The sequence below is a fragment of the Phoca vitulina genome, unplaced genomic scaffold, assembly GCF_004348235.1.
Source record: "Phoca vitulina isolate PV1807 unplaced genomic scaffold, GSC_HSeal_1.0 scaffold5, whole genome shotgun sequence".
In the NCBI taxonomy this organism is placed as follows: domain Eukaryota; kingdom Metazoa; phylum Chordata; class Mammalia; order Carnivora; family Phocidae; genus Phoca; species Phoca vitulina.
Window position 1 is genome coordinate 74,939,953 of NW_022589708.1, and position 19,502 is coordinate 74,959,454.

Below are 19,502 nucleotides of genomic sequence, written 5' to 3' on the forward strand. Positions count from 1 at the left end.
CACAAAGAAGTCACGCCAGGCTAGAGGCAGCGAACACGGGCTGCGGGCTGGCGGGCGGGGACCAGCTGGGAAGGATGCTCTGGGCGCTGCTGGGCCCGCCTATGTACCTTGGCTCCCCCTGGAGACCTGCCGCCGCAGCTGCTCACGGCTCCGCCCCGCCCCCTCCCCCGCCCCACCCCCGCCCTGGTCCCCCGGGCGCCGAGGAGGGAGCCTCTGCCGCCGCCGACTCCGCCCCGCCCCCTCCCGCGGCCGCTGCAGCGTGAGGCCCGGCTGCCAGCGGCACCGCTGCCGGCTGCAGGGACGGGGAGGGGCCGCGGGAACAGTGGGGCCGGGGCCTCCCCCCACCTTCCCGCGGTCAGCTCCCCCTGCGGGCCCACGGGCTGCGCTCCGGATCTCGGTTTTCTGGGCTGCTTTGATTGTGCTTAGGACAAAGATACCAGCAAAGGGGATGTGCCCTGCGTTCAGTCACCGCATAAAAGGATGGTGAAAGCACATCTCCATGCCCTACAAACGAAATTCCCAACCCTCCGGGTGATGGGCTTGGCTACACCGTGAGCCTGAATGCACCAGCTGCCTTTCTCCCCAGAAGTGCCCGGCAACCTGAGTGTGGTAGCTTTACCAATCCCAGCTCGCGGAGGGATGCATGATTTTTCATTTCATAGCTCCAGTTAGGTTTCTGTGGTTAAGACACAAGCAAGCCTGTCGCTTTAAGAGTTGATTTCAGTCCTATACTCAAGCCTCTCTGTGAGCTCAACCTCCCCATAACCTTCACGTAGGGAGGTGTCAGCATGGAGAATAATGATATGCCCATTAGTCACACTGCTACACCTGAGCACACGCACAGCCAGTCAACCCCATCTCCAACTCATCACAAGGGGCAACCCACCTCAAGAAGGGACCTTCAGGGAGGGGTGCCTGAAGCAAAGGATCACAGAAAAATAAATGCCCTACAAATGCAGCCTTGTCTCCTTTTCCTCACATATATTTTCACTCTAGTATCTGCCATGCTTTCCACCTATCAAAGAGATGAATGATGTATCCTGTTTAGGAAACGGACATCTCATTTCAGTCAACATCTACTTCACAGCTACAACAAATATTCACTGACAGAGAAAAATCTTGAAATAGAAAGTTTCGGCTATTGAAGTACGTCATTTTTTTAAGTGATTATAATCCTATTATAACCTTTATCACAAGAGGGGGACAACCAAAACGTGGAATCGGTTGAGAGCTGACATTTCCCAAAGAGTATTCGTAGCTGGATCCCTGGTCACAGCAACCTGGCTGTTCCCCATTAAGGGACTCCATCCTCAGATCCTCACTCCCTGCCTCCAGCCTCCACTCTCCCGGTTTCCTCTGGCTTGGGGGGGGAAGGAGGAGGGGGGCTACTCTGTCCTCTGCTTATGGACAAGGGGCCGCAGAGAGCAAAAGTCCCTACTTCAAGACTCACTTGCCTGAGAGCTTAGGCTCCCACACTTCAGTCAGAGAAGGCTAGGTTTTAAAGCATTTGTTGATTTAAGGCAGATAAGCTAGTTTCAAAAATATTCCCTATATAGAAATATTCCTTTTCTCTTGGCCCATTTACCCCACTTTATCTCCAGCATTTATCATCATTACCTGGCATTATTCATCTATGGTCTCTCTTCCCATGGCCAAGCACAGAAGCTCCAGGACAATAGGACATGTTTTGTGCACTACAGTGATCTCAGCACCTACAACAGTGCCTGGCACATAATGGGCATTCATATTTGCTAGTCGAATAAATCATTTTCTTATAAAACGTCGCTTTGAATTCTCCAGGCAGAGATGCAGTTATATGCACAGAGGGCTCAAAGGCCATATACTCGTATGGGTCAGAATAGTTCATTGCTTAGACTGTGTTAACTCAGTGGCTCTTGACCCTTGCTGCACATTACCACCACCTAGGGAGCTCCCACAATTAACTAGATGCTGGGCCCAACGCTCACAGATTCTGACTTGTTTTACTCTGTTTTAAAGTAACTTAAGAGAGGTGGGCCTGGGTGGCTCAGTCGGTTAGGCACTGATTTTTAATCTCAACTTGGGTCTTGATCTCAGGGTTGTGAGTTCAAGCCCCACATTGGGCTCCATGCTGGGCATGGAGCCTACTTAAATAACAATAATAATAATAATAAAGTAACTTAAGGGATACGAGTGGGCAGCCACAGTTGAGAATCACTTGTTATATGCTGCTGGGAACACAAAAAACAAAAGATCTGGCTCCTGCTCTCAAAAAATTTAACCAGTTTAAGGTGCTAAGGTATAACCATAGTTACCAATAAGCCACAGTTTATGATAAGTGACTAAGAGTGGGCTTGAAAATGCTAAGGAGGGTCAGGAGTCAGCAGCCTGTTTGTGCTTGAGGGGAGCCGGTTGGAACAGAGTTTGAGGACAGATATAAAAGCCTTAAAGTATGGGTAAGATTTCTATTAGGAAAGAGGAGGACAAGGACATTTGGGGGAAGAACAAGAAAAAGCTTAGGCAAAGGCCCAAGTAGACAAGATGTATATGAAGCCGATTAAACCAAACAAACAAAAACCAACACTGAGGGTCCAAGTGGGAAATAGAAAGCTTGTGTGTTGGGGGGGGAGGGGGAGTGTGGAGGGGTGAAAGACTGGGGAGGATTTAAATGCCAGGCAAAGAAGCTTAAACTTCATCCTGAAGGTCATATGAAGCCACAGACAGTTTCTAAGCAGGGGAGAAATATAATTGGCAGTGATATACAAGTAGGAGCAGAAAAAGGGGAGAATTTGTAGATGAGGAGATCAGATAGGAAATTAATTCTACCTCTAGAAGCAAGACGTTAAAAAGCAAAAATTAAATGGAGAATGGGTAAAAAAACATGGACAGAAGAACCATCTGAAAAGAAAACCCTGCAAGACTTTTTTTGGACTTAGTGTGTGGGCCGGAAAAAAAAAGACGATTGGGTAATTGGGATTTGAAGAAGAGAAGATTGGGACAAAAAAAGCACTACTGATAGAAATGAGAATGGAAACAGTTTTCCCAAACAAGAATGTAAGTGTTGGATAACAAATATTGGGGTGCAAAACAATTACACCATTAGTGATAGAATTACATGAAATAATGTCTCCCAAGCACCTACCATGCCTGAGGCCAGCTCACCTTTGTACACTACAACAGGGCCAGCCTTGGAATTTTATTCTAGGTAGCAATCATTATAGTTTCCCCCTACCTACGACTCTGATGACTTTCTTCTACCTCAGTGGCTTCATCTTGACCCAATGCTGCTTTGGAGAAAAACATTAATCTTTTCAAAATATCACACATCTGTTGAAAATGTATCGCCTAAAGAAAACACTATACCATATATAGTGAAGCACATTATGACTAAGGTTTCAAATTCAGACTCATGAGATGAATCCTGAGCTAATGCATTTTGAAAATACCACCATGCAAAATTAAAGTAGATGCTTACAACTCCCCCTTATAAACAAGCACAGTGTCAGCAGACAGTGGGAGTTCAATAAATATCTGTTGAGAAAGAAACCGAAGTAAAAAGGATAAAGAGAAACAAGAGTAGGCAAATGGACAAGCACCAAGCTTGCCTACTACAAAATGGAAATGCAGACAAGACAGCTGACGGCCAAGGGCACGAGGGCAGGGACTTTATCTTGCTCATGGTTCTAGCACCATCATCCTGAATGATGCCAAGCACACAGTAAGCAGTCTGTAAACACAGACAAATAACGGGCTAATGTAGCAGGTGCTTTTTGAGGATGCCTACCCAGCTGCTGAACCCCAGACTCCCTTGTCTGGTAACTGAACCTTTCCCCTCCCACATGCAGGCCAAGCAGCCCACAGACAGGCCTATAAAATGCAATCCCCTTCATCCACCATAGCTCTCTGCCCTGGGGACAGTTACTTGGTCCAAGTTGGACGGTTAGGAGTCTTCTAGAAACTGACAGGGGACCTAAGGAAGATGGTTTCTGCATGTGGCTGCTCTATGAACATATACACTCCAGGTCTCTGGTGGCCATCTCCTACCCCTGGAGTAGGCAGGGAAGTAAAGTGTTTCTTTGGGAATGAAGATGAAGCAGTTTCATGGAGAGCAACAGAAACTGTCCCAACATCTTTCTGGATTCTGGGTAAAGTCCCCTCCTAGATGCTAGCTATATTAGGGTCTTTGGGTTCCATGACCCACCCTGAATAACCAGAAATGGCAACCAATACTGTAAGGGAGCACACAGAGAACCTATTTTTCCCTTTAAGACAGATGAGCAAGTAAGGTTAATGAGGAGGCAGAAATATCTATTCACATATAGATCACCCTGTTGGGGGGAGGCAAGGTTTTAGATGCCTCTGGCACAGGTGCCCTTAGATGCCACAACCCACACCCAGGGAAGCCAGATCTGACAGAGGAACGTCTGCATGGCAACATTTAGGTTGCCTGGTTTGGATAAAGCCCAGAAATAGCTGGAAGGTGATCAGCTAAATAAAGAAGCCCCTCCTCCCTTGAGACTTTCTGCCAGGATAGGAGAAAGAATTCTAAGAAACAGAGATAGAGGATAGGCACAGTCTCCTGGTGGAGAGCATTCTCTAAGAGGACAGATAAAGAATAAGAAAGGGGCAGAGGAAAACAGGCTAGTTCTAGTGCACGTGCCACTGACACCCACAACTCTTCCACGGGCCCCAGCCACACTGTGGCTCTAGCTTGCCTGTGAATCTCCTCCTACTCACTTTGTCCATGTCCTGGCCCAAATTTCTCACTCCACTCACGCAACCTGTCTGTGGCAACAGGGAGGTGAAGTCACCAGCTAGGAAGCAGAGTCTCACTGGCAGGTGAGCAGACAGAAGTGAGGACAATGCCTCATGTCTCCTCATTACATAAATTAATTCCATGGAGATTCTTCTGGGAAGAGAATGAAAAATGTTAAAAGGTATCTGAAATTTGTTCCTATCTAATTAAGTATATATTATTTTATGACTATTTATATAATATACATATTAGTGTGAATGAAATTGGTCCAGGGAGTTAAGAACCTCAAAGAGTTAAACACAAAAGGGGAGATAATGTAAGGCCAATTTTTACTAAGCATTTCATTGCCTTAAGCAACATAGAAATAAAATCCTTCACTCTGAACTGCAGTATTTTTCTCTAACTCAGAACTCCAGAAGATGCTGGTAAATTATCTAGTCCACATCGCTTGCAAAGAAATCTTACTATCTCACAGTAGAAACTCTTGGGAAAGAAATACTCTAGTCTTCCTAAGTCAGAAACCTATTAAAGTGGTGAGCCTTTTCCCAGAACCTCTGTAACTAGCTCTGTGGGAAGTCAGAATTTGGTTGGACATTGTTGTAGGAGAGAGAATTTGGCTGGTCTCTGTCCTGGCTTTCTGGGGAAGCTTCTAACCCCTTGGAACTATCCCAGTGACTGGAGTGTATTTGTTATTCACGGTGGGGCCTTGGGACCACACCCAGTTTTATGCTAATGAGGTGACTCTGGTGGGCCCCTAGACCATTTTAGAATGGGGGTTGATCATGTCAGAAAAACCAACCATGTGATTAGAGGGTTGGGGTCTGACCTCCCAACTCAGGGAGGAAAGGGGACTGGAGACTGGAATTCAATCATGTGGCCAATGATCCGATTAATAATGCCTATGTAATGAAGCCCCAATAAAAATTACAGACACCAAAGCTCCGGTGACACGCCCTAAGGACATGGAAGCTTCATATGTGGGACCCTCCCAGACCTTTCCCTGTGTCTCTCTCCATTTGGCTGGTCCTGATTTGTATCCTTTAGGATAATACCTGTAATTCTGAGTATAGTGCTTTTCTGAGTTCTCAGTTTTTCTAGCTTTTTATTGAAACTGAAGAGGTAATGGGAATCCTTGAATTTGTAACTATTTGGTCAGAAGCACAAGTGGTCAAGGCATCCCAGAGCCTGCAGCTGCTGTCTGAAGTGAGGGAGGTCTTCTAGAAAATTGTGCCCTTAACCTGTGAGGTCTGAGCTAACTCTGGGTACTTAGTATTACAACTGAACTACAGACATTACTCTGTGAACTCTAGAATGACAGAACCAAAAGGGAGACTTTATGAACAATCACAGAAGTATATTAGGTCAAACGCAAGATAGGATGAGAAGCCAGATCTGCAGAAACTTGAATCCAATGCTCCTTCCATTAGGACAGGCTTCCTCTATGAGCTTCGGCAAGTCAGGACACCATCTGAGCCCTGGTTTCTTCATCCGCAAAACAGAAATCAATGGTATAAATCAAGAGATGACAAACTTTCTGTAAAGGGTCAGACAGTAAATATTTTAGGCTTTGAGCTACATACAGCCTCTCTTTTTTAAACACAAAAATCTTAAAAATGTAACCACCATTCTTCACTCACAGGCCAGATTTGGCCCACAGGCCATAGTTTGCTGACCCTTCATAGAAACTAAGTTCTTTCACAGTTAACAACCCAATTACATCCCAACTCCTACCTCAAGGAAATATTAAATATCTCCCATATCAACAAAACAGGACATAAAATTCCTAGTAAACAGGTTCTTCAGGCTTTTGTTCCTGGAGTTAAGTTGACTATGTATTTTCTCCTAATTTTGTATGTACTTTAAAAGTAGGTAAAAGATGGTTTTTGCCTCCAGAAAAATTTCCAGGAAAACAGTACAATCATCATAGAGCTTTATAACAAGAGGCATGTGTGTGTGTGTCTCCTCTGCTTCCCAAAAGGGTTTCAAGTTCAACTCTGGCCTCTACTCTGTATTTACAAAGATGTTTCATAATCCTTCAGAACACAGACACAAAGCAGTCCAGCAGCTGGGGAAGCACTTGAGCTGGTTATTTCTCCTAATCAAACGAACACAATGAAAATGCAGTGCAAATGTGGGATGTGATTATTCTAGCCCTGGCGGACACATTTTGGAGGCCTTTTCTAGACCCCACGTTGCACAAACCACATCTCTCCAAATATAGCATCTGTGATCCATTTCTACCTAAGAATTAAAAAGAAACACAAAGAGAGAGGGACACCTTTTACTGCCAATACTTATTGGCTTCTCTTTTCTCTTTTTTAGGGATAGAGAAGGCGAGAGGGGAGGTAACTGGCCCTGGACTATTTAGGATTTGAAATATTGCTGGGTGCTGAATTTATTTAAGCACATATTGGGCCCTTCCTAGATCTAAGGCATTTTGCCAGGTAGTGGGAGGGAAAGGTGTGCAGTTTAAGCCCCGGACTGATGCTTTAGTAGAAGCAACAGAAACAAATGAGACCAAGAAATAGGAGAACCCAGAGGACAAAGATGACCACCAGTCTCATCTAGGGCCAAAGAACTGGGCGATTTCATGGAGGAAGCATTTGAACCAGGCTTACAAAAATGAGTATTATAGTCTAATTGGGTCATGTGGAAAAAGAGCATCCCAGGAATAATGGCATGTGAGCAAAGGCACGTGCCTGTGATACTTTATTTACAACCTAGTTGGCTCTGGCACCATGGGTGAAAGTGGGACCATGGTAATTTGAGGCTTTGTTTCCAATAAGTACAGCAATACAAATCAGCCTTCTGTTCCTCGAAACCCATTTTTACACTTTAGATTATTTACTAATTCACAAATGATGAATTTTAATATAAGCGAAGGCAAATGTGATTTTAAGGAAATATCTTTGATATATAAAAGCTAAATATTAACCAAAAAGAAATGCTAGGTTTTACAATACTCAATTCAGAGGATTTTTCTATATGGACTGGACTGACTGAGGCTTAAAATACAAGCCCAGTAGCTTCTCTGTAGCAACTCCCTGTGTTGCTAGGAGAGATATTCATTACTCCTGGGGCCAGGAAACTGGGTGCAAGTTAAGGACACCAACCCTAAAAATCATGATTCAGTAAGCATGAATGCAGTCTTTGAACAGTGAATCCTAGGAGAGGTGCAGTTTTCTCTGAAGGTGTTTTGCCTGTCCTCAGCATTTGGAAGACACACAACACCTTGGCCAGGGGTGTTTAGATTCACTGCACATTGTCTCACAGCCAGCCCACCCGTCCAGTGTCATTGGCGACCAATCCTTCTCTTGCTCATGGTCATCAGCCACCTATCAGCAGCCCTGCCAGGATCAGCCCCTGAAAGACCCCAGTAGCTTTTAAATCTGTTCCCAGACCATATGAAAAGTATAGGTAGGCAATTCAGGAAAATGAGACCTCGTCTTACTCCTCAGTTTTATCCTCAGGTATGTCACATGTCTCCTCTTTGATTGGGGAAACTTCCCCCAGAGAGAAAAAAATTAAGATGTTTCTTTTCAGATTGATTTCTTTTCTCTCCACTTCTCCCCCTTCCACCTCCTAAAGAGCAAAAGGACAGGCAAGCTTTTCCATGTACGTCCCTGACATCATTCTCTTTCTGGATCCCAAACAACCCTTTACAAACCCACTGAGGTAGCTCCTCTTCAACGTAGAAAATGCTGAGAGTCTGTTGTAAATACTACAAAAGGACGGAAAAAGTAATCTACAAAATCTCCTCATAAACAAAAGGCTAGCTTGCCTATCACTGCTATTTTTGAAAGGTAAAAGGTGAAGACACCTTGATATTTCTCTTGGCAGATCTAAGCTTTCCCAGGGAGGTGGAGGCTCCAAGTGCATGGAAATCAAATGTTAAGTACAAGAGAAAGGCACATTCATTTGCTCCAACTATCATCCCATTTCACATGTAAATCCGCCTGTCATGTTTGCTTTTTACCACTGGTCATACAACCTAACACCCTTTATTTCTATCAACAATCTTAATGTAACCTTCAAAATTACACGCACTCAGAAAGAGTCAACCAGGAGGCCAACTTTATTCCCGATTCCACTGATACAACACATTCTTTTCCAGTGTGATGACTTTTCCTGACTTTCTTGTTGATGTGACATTTTGTGTATCACGTTTCTTCTCAGACACAGAAGTGAGAAAGTTCCAAATATGGAAAAATCTTTAAAAAGGAGGAGCAATGCCAAAGAGATGCAGATGGAGTCCGTTAACTCCCCAGCATCCTCCACCGATTTGCATTGCCAAACCAATTAGCTGCCTTGCCATGTCACTGAGAGGTCATAAATAGTTATGGTAAGAAGCACAACCATCTTTTGTTGAGCCTGGTCTAAGTACTCCATATGTATTAACCCATAGAATTCACCAAACAATCATGAGGAGCATGTTCATTTTGGAAATAATTAGAATGGGGTAATTTACCAGCTAGCTTAGTAACTACAAGGTGAATTTTGTTCCTTATTATATGAGTCATTTATAGGACCTACATTATAAATAATTTGGGGGAGGGGCTTCAAGGAGTTTCCTCAAATAGACAAATATTTGTTGACTGTCTTTTATCCTATTAGGTTTCAGTTTTTGTTTTTTTTTTTAACTAAAAGTATATCCAAAAAAAAGTAAATCCCCAGAGTCTATACATAAAAAAAAAAAAAAAAAAACTCCCCCAAATGCCAGGCTCACAGGTAGCATGGTGGTGGCAACAGTGATTATGGGACTGGATGCTTAAACTAGGAAAGCCAAGTCTCTAGAGATTCAAGTGCCCCGAAGGCAGGAACATGTAGAAGAAATCAGTAAGTCAAGCAGGCAGGCTGAGGCAGACAGGAAGTCATTCATACATCCAAGGTTCAGAATATTCTATGTGCACAATGCCAAAGTCAAAACTCTCTCCCTGCATTCAGAGAGCTTGTAATCTGGTGAGGAAATAAATTGGTGCAGAGTAATACAGCTCAGAATGTGCAAGGTTTCCTTTCACCTGGATTTTCTTTCTTCTAGGGTGTTCTCGGCCTGCCAACAACTCATCCTTAGGCCATAGCTCCGGTTATCTCTCCTCTGAGAAGTCTTCGCTCATCACACTTTCCCAGGTTGGGTTAGATGCCCCTCCTCTACTTACAGGACCCTCAGATATTGGCCAGGCAGGGAATTCCTCCAGGGGACATTTTTCTCAGTCTTACACAACCTACATAACCATATACAACTGTCCAGTCTGTGCATTTTCCATGTCATAATTACTGTTTATGTGTCTTTTTAATTGTGTCTCCAACTAGAAAAGTATGGACTATGCCTTGTTGATCTTACTATCCTCAGCATCTGTGGGAGGGGAAGAAAGGACAGTGAATGCTATGGGTATGTGGGGTCTAAGAGAAAGACTAGTGCTTCCAGCTGAAGTAGAAAGGGGGGTGCTTTGGTTGGGGAGATTTAGGAGATCTCTCACTGTAAAGCCAGCAACTGAGCTCTATGTGAAGGGCTCTAAAGGGTAAAGATGGGGAAGGACATCCACAGAGCAAGACAAAACCATGGACAAACATGTGATGTGAACAGCTCTCATGCAGCCTTCTAGGATGTCCTCTGTCGTTCTTGTATATCTGTCTGGGTGTGGAGGTGGGTAGAGCACAAGAACGACAAAAGCTCTTAGCTTTGCTTCCCTACACAACACTGCCTCTGAAGGCCAGAGCAAAGAATAGGGAACGCAACGACCATTTTGATCAACAAGGTAGAAGAGGCTAGATGACCAAGTGGTGAAAACATGTACAAAATTACACAGGTGTAGAGTAAGAAATGCTGTGATAGAGCTACACATCAGGGAAGATGCTCACACAAAGGAAGGGTCTCTAGCTGTAGGTTAGAGAGCCGTGGGCACCAGAAGGACAGCAGCTGATTTTAGAAGCAGATCAAAGGAATTAATGAACAAAGACTGGCAGTTGACTGGCTGACAGGGAGGGGGAAGACCAGAGGCTTGCCATTTTCTGATGCTCTTCCTTTACCTATGGATTTCTGATCATTTAAGCAATTAGTTCCCCCTTGAATGAAAGGATTTTCACAATGGACTAAGAAATTGTAAAGTTAACACAATCAAATACATGATCTGTGTAGTCGGATATCCTTATGACCAATAATTCCATGAAGATGAGGGTATTTGAGGCCCAAATAATAAAAGCATTACATACTACTCTTGGACAAGAGTTCAATCTACCAAAGACACTACTTAAATGGACTGAGTATTACAAAGACCTGCCAGAACTATCCCAAGTTCTCAGTAACTTCTGACATACAATCCCGGCTCATAACTAAGTTTCTGTGGCATACTCCACTCTGCAAATCCTTTGCCGATACACTAACAGCAAGGGTGGTCACAACCAGAGTCCTGAATTATTTCCAGAGCTTCCTTTATTACCTTTTACTCTGCTGACAATCTGACTCAGTTCTACATAACTGTGGTTGAAAATGTTGGGGTAGAGGGAGAGAGCACTATTCAAGGGACTATACCACTACAGAATCTAGGGACCCCCTCTGAAATGGACCTCCTTGCAAGGAGATAAATGGACTTACAAAATGGAAAGAAAAAAAAAAAAACACAAAAAAACAGCCACTCCAGAAGATCAGTAAATGTGATGTTACTAAGACCAAGGTAGCTCTTAAAGTTCTGCGATTAGTCCAAGCCGTTAAGATGGTGACAGGCCCACAGGCTGGAACTTGCCAAGCCCAGTTCTAGAGGTTTCCACTGGATCAGCATTGCAGCCCAAGGCTCTGCCCACCCAGCTCTGCTGCCTTCCCTCTTTTCCCTGACAGACAGCAGATCAGCACTGCTATAAAAAGGCTCTCTTGGCTCAATCCCACAGCACCCCATGCCCGCGTGCATCTTTCAGAGGCACTGCCCCTAAGAAAGCTCTCCTACTCCCTAAGCCCATCTCAATGTCTGTGGTCCCTAGATCTAGTGTGCCCTGATTGCAATGTGCATTTTCCCATTCACAGAAAGAACAGTTTCTGCTTTCATTTGAATAATCACAGTAATGGTTGAACTGTTATACAGTGGGTTGACAGATGTACCAACAACAAAGGGAAACACACACAACCCTTGCAAAGAGATAGCCAAGCAACAAAGGATCAAGCACCAGAAATAAAAAGACCATACCATTTACTCCAGAGAGACACAATCCAGGGGATCCGGAAATGGAAAGATAAACCACCAGTGAAGCTCTCCAAGTGCTTAATGAAACCAATATCAGAAGTACACATTCCATGAGGAAATAATTCCGTTTCAATCTTCAGCCCTTACACACATGGAAGGCTCTCATATTAGCTTCAAACACCAAAGCCAGGTGGCAGAGTGAGGGATGAGGTTATTTGAACTTATTTTCTTTAGACACATTTCTTTTTTTTAATTTAAATTCAATTAGCCAACATATAGTACATCATTAGTTTCAGGTGTAGTGTTCAATAGTTCATCAGTTGCAGATAACACCCAGTGCTCATCACATCACGTGCCCTCCTTAATCTCCATCACCCAGTTACCCCATCCCCCCACTCACCTCACCTCCAGCTCAGTTTGTTTCCTATAGTTAAGAGTCTCATGGTTTTTCTCTCTCTCTGATGACTTCCCATTCAGTTTTCCCTCCCTTCCCCTATGATCCTCTGCACTATTTCTTATATTCCACATATGAGTGAAACCATATGATAATTGTCTTTCTCTGATTGACTTATTTCGCTCGGCATAATACCCTCCAGTTCCATCCACATCGATGTAAATAGTAGTTATTCATCCTTTCTGATGGCTGAGTAATATTCCACTGTATATATGGACCACATCTTCTTTACCCATTCATCTCTTGAAGACCATCTCAGCTACTTCCACAGTTTGGCTATTGTGGACATTGCTGCTATGAACATTGGGGTGAAGGCACCGCTTCGTTTCACTACATCTGTGTCTTTGGGGTAAATACCTAGTAGTGCAATTGCTAGGTCGTAGGGTAGCTCTATTTTTAACTTCTTGAGAAACCTCCATACTGTTTCCCAGAGTGACTATACCAGCTTACATTCCCGCCAGTAGTTCCCCCTTTCTCCTCATCCTCGCCAGCATCTGTTGTTTCATTTCTTAATTTCTTCCTTTGTTAATTTTAGCCATTCTGACTGGTGTGAGGTGGTATCTTATTGTGGTTTTGATTTTTATTTCCCTGATCCCAAGCAATGTGGAGCATTTTTTCATGTATCTGTTGGCCATTTGTATATCTTCTTTGGAGAAATATCTGTTCATGTCTTCTGCCCATTTCTTGACTGGGTTATTTGTTTTTGGGGTGTTGAGTTTGGTAAGTTCTTTACAGATCCTGAATACTAGCCCTTTATCTGATATGTCATTTGCAAATATCTTCTCCCACTCCATAGGTTGCCTTTTAGTTTTGTTGACTGTTTTCTTTGTTGTGCAGAAGCTATTTATCTTGATGAAGTCCCTATTCTCAAGAAAAATGCAAATAAAGTACAAATGTTTTTCAAGTGCATGGTTTGAAATGTATTACCTCAAATCTTTGTAAGTAGAGATGCTTTATTTAAAACTCATTACCCAGAGTATATCAAGTGTTGCTTAGATTCAAACATCTCTTCGTTCAGCCTCATCTCTTACTGCTCTGGCCATTGCTCAAACTTGAGACTTCTTGGACCACTTGCGGCAGCTGAAAGAGCTCAGTTCTCTTTCTCACAGTGTGACACCTGTAGCTCCTACTTCTTTCTTCACTTGGGAAGTGACAGATAGGAGACAGCAGACACAGAAGGGCGCATTCTGGGACCCTGCCTCCCCACATTTCCCCAGCTCTTGCACTTGTGAGAGTGCCTTCCCATGCATGCTTACCTTTCCCACCTTTGCTTCTCTTCCTCTCTGGTCGCATTAATCTCTCAACAGATTGCTAGGTCCATCTTGATCTGTGCTTTCAGAAGACAGACAAATCTGGACGCAGGGACTCCCAGGCATTGAGGCAGAGCACACAGAAGAGGTCAGGGAGCCTAGCAGGTGACTGGAAGCATCACCCCCACCACAGCGTATATACTGAAATTCTATGATGGCTGGTAATGCCTTTCTCCCTATGAAAACCTATTTTAGGGCAATCATGGCCTACACAGTTCAGGTCTAAGGTGGAAGCAAGGCAATAGCCTCAGCACATGAGCAGCCAGATACCAAAACTGTCTATGCAGGCACTGAATAAAAAACAAACTTGATCTTTTTATTCCTGATTAGATTTTATCACTTTCTGCTGAAACAATATAGTTTGAAATCTAAGGGGGAAAGCTTGATTTACTTTAAATACTGTGAACTTTAATGACGTGGAAAGTATTTTTCAACTTTATTTTTCTGAAATATTATTTATGTAAATTCCTTCTTTTTGCATATTTCGTAGGACATGCACCTCTAAGCTTTATCATTGCCAAGGTGTACAGACGATAAAAATACAAGTTTATGAATGTAAAAAAGAAGCCACATAATTCAAATAGGTAATGACGAGGATAATAAAAAGTAACTTTATTCTTCACTCCATGGACAATGGGGGAACACATTCATAAAAGCCAACAGCACCCACCATGCTTCCTATTTATACCTCCCCCTGGATACTTTCTCTGCCAAAACTTTCTCCTCTGTTGGCTTTAATTCTCTCCTCCTCTTAGAGAATAACTTGAACTTTCCGAAAGTCTTGCTTTTGGGTCCTTGAAGTCAAGGACTATCTCATTTCCCTAGAATTTCTGGCATTTAACATGTGCTCAAAGTGAATAAATGGATTGTCTTTATATTGTGGGAGGGCAGGGAATCCCTCCAGGAATGACTGACCTGAATTAGAAGTAGTGCAGCATCCTCCCTTGCAATTACTTCCCAAATATTTTGATTTATCTTTCCATCCCACATCCAGTCTGTCAGGAAATACCATCAGTTCTACCCCCACTCCTACCCTGAACGGATCCCGAATCAGACTGCTTCTCTCCCCATCGGCTGCTACTACCCCAGATCAGCCCGTCGCCATTCCTCACCTGGACACTGCAGAACTTCCTAACCCATCCTCCTCCTGCCTTCCACACAGGAGGCAGGGCCATATTTTTAAATGTAACCCCAGATCTGGTAGATCAGTTTTCCACTACGCTTTGAATAGAGAGCAAACTCCCCAGCAGAGGCTAACAAGGCTCTATTCCAGACACACTGGCCTTTTCTTCTGTCCCTCATATATGTAGAGCTCATGTCCACCTCAACTCCTTAGCTCTTACTATTCCTTCTGCTTAGGAGTTATCTAGAGCTGGAACTCCCTTCATTTCTCTGGTTTCTAATTGCTTGGGTCTCTGCTCAAATGTCCCATCTTCAAAGCGTTCTACTGTTACTGTGCTATCTACAGTCGTTCTTCCCTTTAGGCATTTGCTCTCCAGGCTTTCTTTTCTTTAGAGCAGTGATAACTCTTATAAATAGCATTTATCCACATGTCATCTCTCTACCCCTCTAGAATATAAACTGCATGAGCTCAGCTTTTCTTTGTTTTCTGCTCTCCTTCTGGTGCCCAGTACATGTGTTTGGTACTTGCCTTCTGAATGATTTCATGAATTCAATCTGCTTTAACAAGTCTTAGCAAATAATCTGTTGCTAAACCCAACTCTGTTGCTAAGGTTCATTAATCACCTGGCATATACCAACATTACCTATATCATCACTTCTTTTCACTATGACCATAAGCAGACATTTTGTCCTTTGGTAGGCCAGGTTTTGAGCCTCATTTTACTAATTTCTCAAACCCACAATGTTTTACCTATAATTTAAAGCTTGATCTGTGAGATTTGACCTCTTTATCTGAGCAATGAAGATAATACCTACTTTGCCTAATAATTTTATAATGCTAAAACTGAGAACTTGGGTTTGAAAAAGATAAGTAAACTACAGAGTTCTATAATAAAATAAGGAGGTTATTGTAAAATCACAGTATACAGTCATTAGTGACTCTATGCTAATTAAACTTCCATTTTCTAAGACCTCCCCACCACTGCCAGAAGCTGTCCACACAAACTCACATTTAATTCACAACCACCCTGTGAGAATTATCATCACCCTTTAACAGATGAGAATATTGAGGACTTGTGAGGTTAAACCAAGGTCACTTATAGGTGATAATATCCGAAGTTCAGATCTAGGTCAGTCTGGTTTCATTGATCACGCTTTGAAATTAGACAATATTGATTTTAAATATGTTCCATGGGATGCCTGGGTGGTTCAGTCAGTTAAGCATCTCCCTTTGGCTCAGGTCATGATCGAGTCCCGCATCAGGGTCCTTGCTTAGCGGGGACCCTTCTTCTCCCTCTGCCTGCCACTCTCTCTCTGACAAATAAATAAATAAAATCTTAAAAAAAAAAGATGTTCCATAATATTAAGAACTCATCCAAGAATCTATACAATATTATTGGCATGAGCAAACGGAAGAATTTTTTAATGTAAACACAATGACACAGTGAGAGAGTGTTCAAATCACAAAAAGCAGCCAAGGGAGTTCTTCTGGTGTTCTGAGTGGTACCGTGGTACCCACCTGCATTTCTGGAACAGGCAGAAGACCATGCATTACCTATCAAAGCCATGAAGACCATAAAATGAATACCCGTGTCCAAATGTGGTCCAAATCTAAGAATATAGGGCAACCAAAAGTTCTGGCAACATGAAGAAATATGCTGAATGAGAAAACAAGGTTTGAAAAAGCAGCCACATTGAGACAAAGCTGCACATGTTTCAAGCTACTTGGCCAGCTAGGTCAAACAACTTACCCTCAGAGATTTTAAAAACATAATATCTGAAAATAAATGTGCTAGAACAGTGCTTGTTGGCATCTTAGTTGGCCTAAGTAACTTTCAAAATGAGACCTATTTACTTCCCATTTTGAATTCTATGATCACCTTGAGAACAACTTGAAATCTGAAATTTGCAAAAACATTAAGCAAATGTTCACAAGGCAAAAGCTATAGGAAGATAAAAATTATTAAAACCAATCCCACAAGGGCGCCTGGGTGGCTCAGTCATTAAGCGTCTGCCTTCGGCTCAGGTCATGATCCCAGGGTCCTGGGATCGAGTCCCACATCGGGCTCCCTGCTCTGCGGGAAGCCTGCTTCTCCCTCTCCCACTCCCCCTGCTTGTGTTCCTGTTCTCGCTATGTCTCTCTCTGTCAAATAAATAAATAAAATCTTTAAAAAAAAAAAAAAAAAACCAATCCCACAAAAAAGAATTCCTTGTAGGTGATATAAAATGTAACTACATGAAACATACAATGACTCAACATCACAAGGGCCTTGCTCCACATCGCGTGTTTGCCCGACTCGGTGCTCTCGCTGTCCCCACCACTGTGTGAAGAACACATCTGCCAAGTGACTGCTCCCCTAGGTTAGTAACTCAGTCTTAAAGCTACTCAACTCTACGGAAAGCCCACACACCTGACATTGACATTGTTAATACAATGATCTCATTACAACAGCCACACCAGGTGTTACTCAAGTCTAATCCAGAGTCCTAAATCCACCTCCAACTTGACAAAACCAAAGAACAGATCTTTCCATCTTCCCAACCCCAAACACTGATACACTCTCCTGAGAGGTGCTGGATACAGGTACCAAAGAGAATTTTGTAAGGACAAGGATTTTCATTAAAGAGTCTATTAACTGATATGGTTGTAGTCATCAAACAGAAACGTCACATGAGAACACTTGCTAAATATCTGAACATCAAACCCCGTAATGCCTCAAATAATGACTTTCTGTCAAGAGTCATTATTCCCAAGAACTTCTCCATATTTACTTAGTTTATATTCCAACCAGGAATTCTTCTAAGGTGGTCCACTTAGAGTCTCTATTTTTTGTTTCAGAGCCCAAGGGCAATCCCCATGTCCACCCTTCCCTTCTAACAATATCACTCCTGTACCTTAGAATTCTAGTTAAATCCCATATTTTCCTTGACCAAAAAATCACTTGCACATTAACCCAGTAAACTCTTCTTTTTCTACCGTGCTTTTCACAGCTCATGTTGAAAATCTTTACTATGTTTAAGGTTGCCCTAAGTTTTTATCATTGAGAGGCACTGCATTGTAAAGATCCTCTGTTAATTACTCCAGCGGTATAAACATCCTGACTAGAGTACTGATAAGTATAATTATGAATAACCAAAACACCAAAGATTATTTCATTATGGCTATCCGAAGTGCATTAAATATGGCTATTTCTGAACACTTTCCTTATACTGCAATTTGTGTGTGCATATATAAATTTTGAATAATAAGAACAATGTTGATCAGGTAACAGTCAGAGACTAACACTGTGCTGTCCAATAAGGTAGCCACTAGCCCACATGACTACTGAGTACTTGAAATATTGCTAGTCAGAACTGAGATATGCTATAAGTAGAAAATACACAGCAGATTTTGATTATTTTATATTAAAAATGGACATAAAATGTCTCAACTTTTTATATTGACTACATACTGAAATAACATTTGGGATATATGGAGTTAAATGAAATATACTGTTAAAGTATAAATATGCTCACATTAGATTTCTTTTTTTACAGCACTGGCTTAGCAGTTATAACTTCATTATCTTGCCTGTCAACATATCCCACAGCCTTCCCCACCCCTCAAACTCACAACTTGTATCTAAAGGAAGAAAAGTAATTTAAATACCAGCTTAAGGAAAACTTAACAGGGAAGATAGATCTATACCCAAAATCACTGCCCCAAGCTGGGTACGAGTAGTTTACTTAGCTACAACTTAGCCTACTGGCAAACACCCCTCCAGCTGTGATTTAGGGACAAAAATGCCTGTCCGTAGAGAAACCCACGTGATATAAGAGTTTTTCACTGAAACCAAAACAGTTTTCTTATACAAGAACTTTAGTCCTGGCTTAGAGGTAAGCACATATTTTGTTTATCCTTGTTTCTAGGAAGATTAACAACCTAGACATTCCCTTACCTCCGATTAGAGACAATTAGAGGAGAAAAAGATTGTTACAGTCAGCCACATGTCAGTCAGAAGTGACTGTTCACAGCAAGGAAGGACAGAACTGCACAGGGCCCACAAGTGTACCAAGTACAGCAACCCTGAGGCTATTTTGAGTCATTAAGAAAAGTCTGTATAACACTTTCCTAAGGGTCCTGATGCTTTGTCCAAAGTTATTTTTACTTCAAAACTTTCCTATTATGCTTTTTTTTTAACTGAGAGAGAAAGAGAGAGTGAGAGAGAGAGGGAGAGGGAGAGAGAATCTAAAGCAGACTCTGCACTGAGCACAGAGCCCAACGTGGGGCTCAGTCCCACAACCATGAGATCATGACCTGAGCTGAAACCAAGAGTCGGATGCTCAACCGACTGAGCCACCCAGACACCCCTCCTATTACGCTTTGATAAATACTTTTCACAACAATGTTAATTTATCAAAACTGCATTTTTAAACAACTTTAAGTACTTAATTTAGTATCTCAGATAAAGCTAAAGAAGATACTTGCTGTTTGAAATATTTAAGATCTTCCTATAAATACAAAATGTTTAAAACAATATACAGTAGTGTAGCTTAAAGGCATCTGTGTCTATAAATACATTTATAGCCAGTGAATTACTACATACTTAATACAAACTTAAATAGCATATCAGTCTTTAACACCCCTTATCTTTAATAATCAATAATTATTTATTTAATTATTTAATAATTGATATCTTTAATACCTCAAGCATACTATATTGATATTT

At 42.3% G+C, this 19,502-nt stretch overlaps 1 protein-coding gene across 5 annotated transcripts in view; it reads right to left on the reverse strand.

Moving 5' to 3' along the window:
* The window catches only part of LOC116631775 (phospholipid-transporting ATPase IB), a 590,846-nt gene that overhangs the window by 503,942 nt on the left and 67,402 nt on the right, over positions 1-19,502 (reverse strand). The window contains exon 1 of one of the 5 annotated variants that reach the window (XM_032403320.1): positions 4,717-4,849. The exons of 1 other annotated variant lie outside the window; for it this stretch is intronic. The gene's annotated coding sequence lies outside the window, so the exon portion shown is untranslated. Of the gene's footprint in view, positions 1-107; positions 165-345; positions 580-619; positions 745-4,716; positions 4,850-19,502 lie in introns of those variants that run through there. 3 more of the 5 variants (XM_032403319.1, XM_032403318.1, XM_032403317.1) reach the window with 3 other exon arrangements.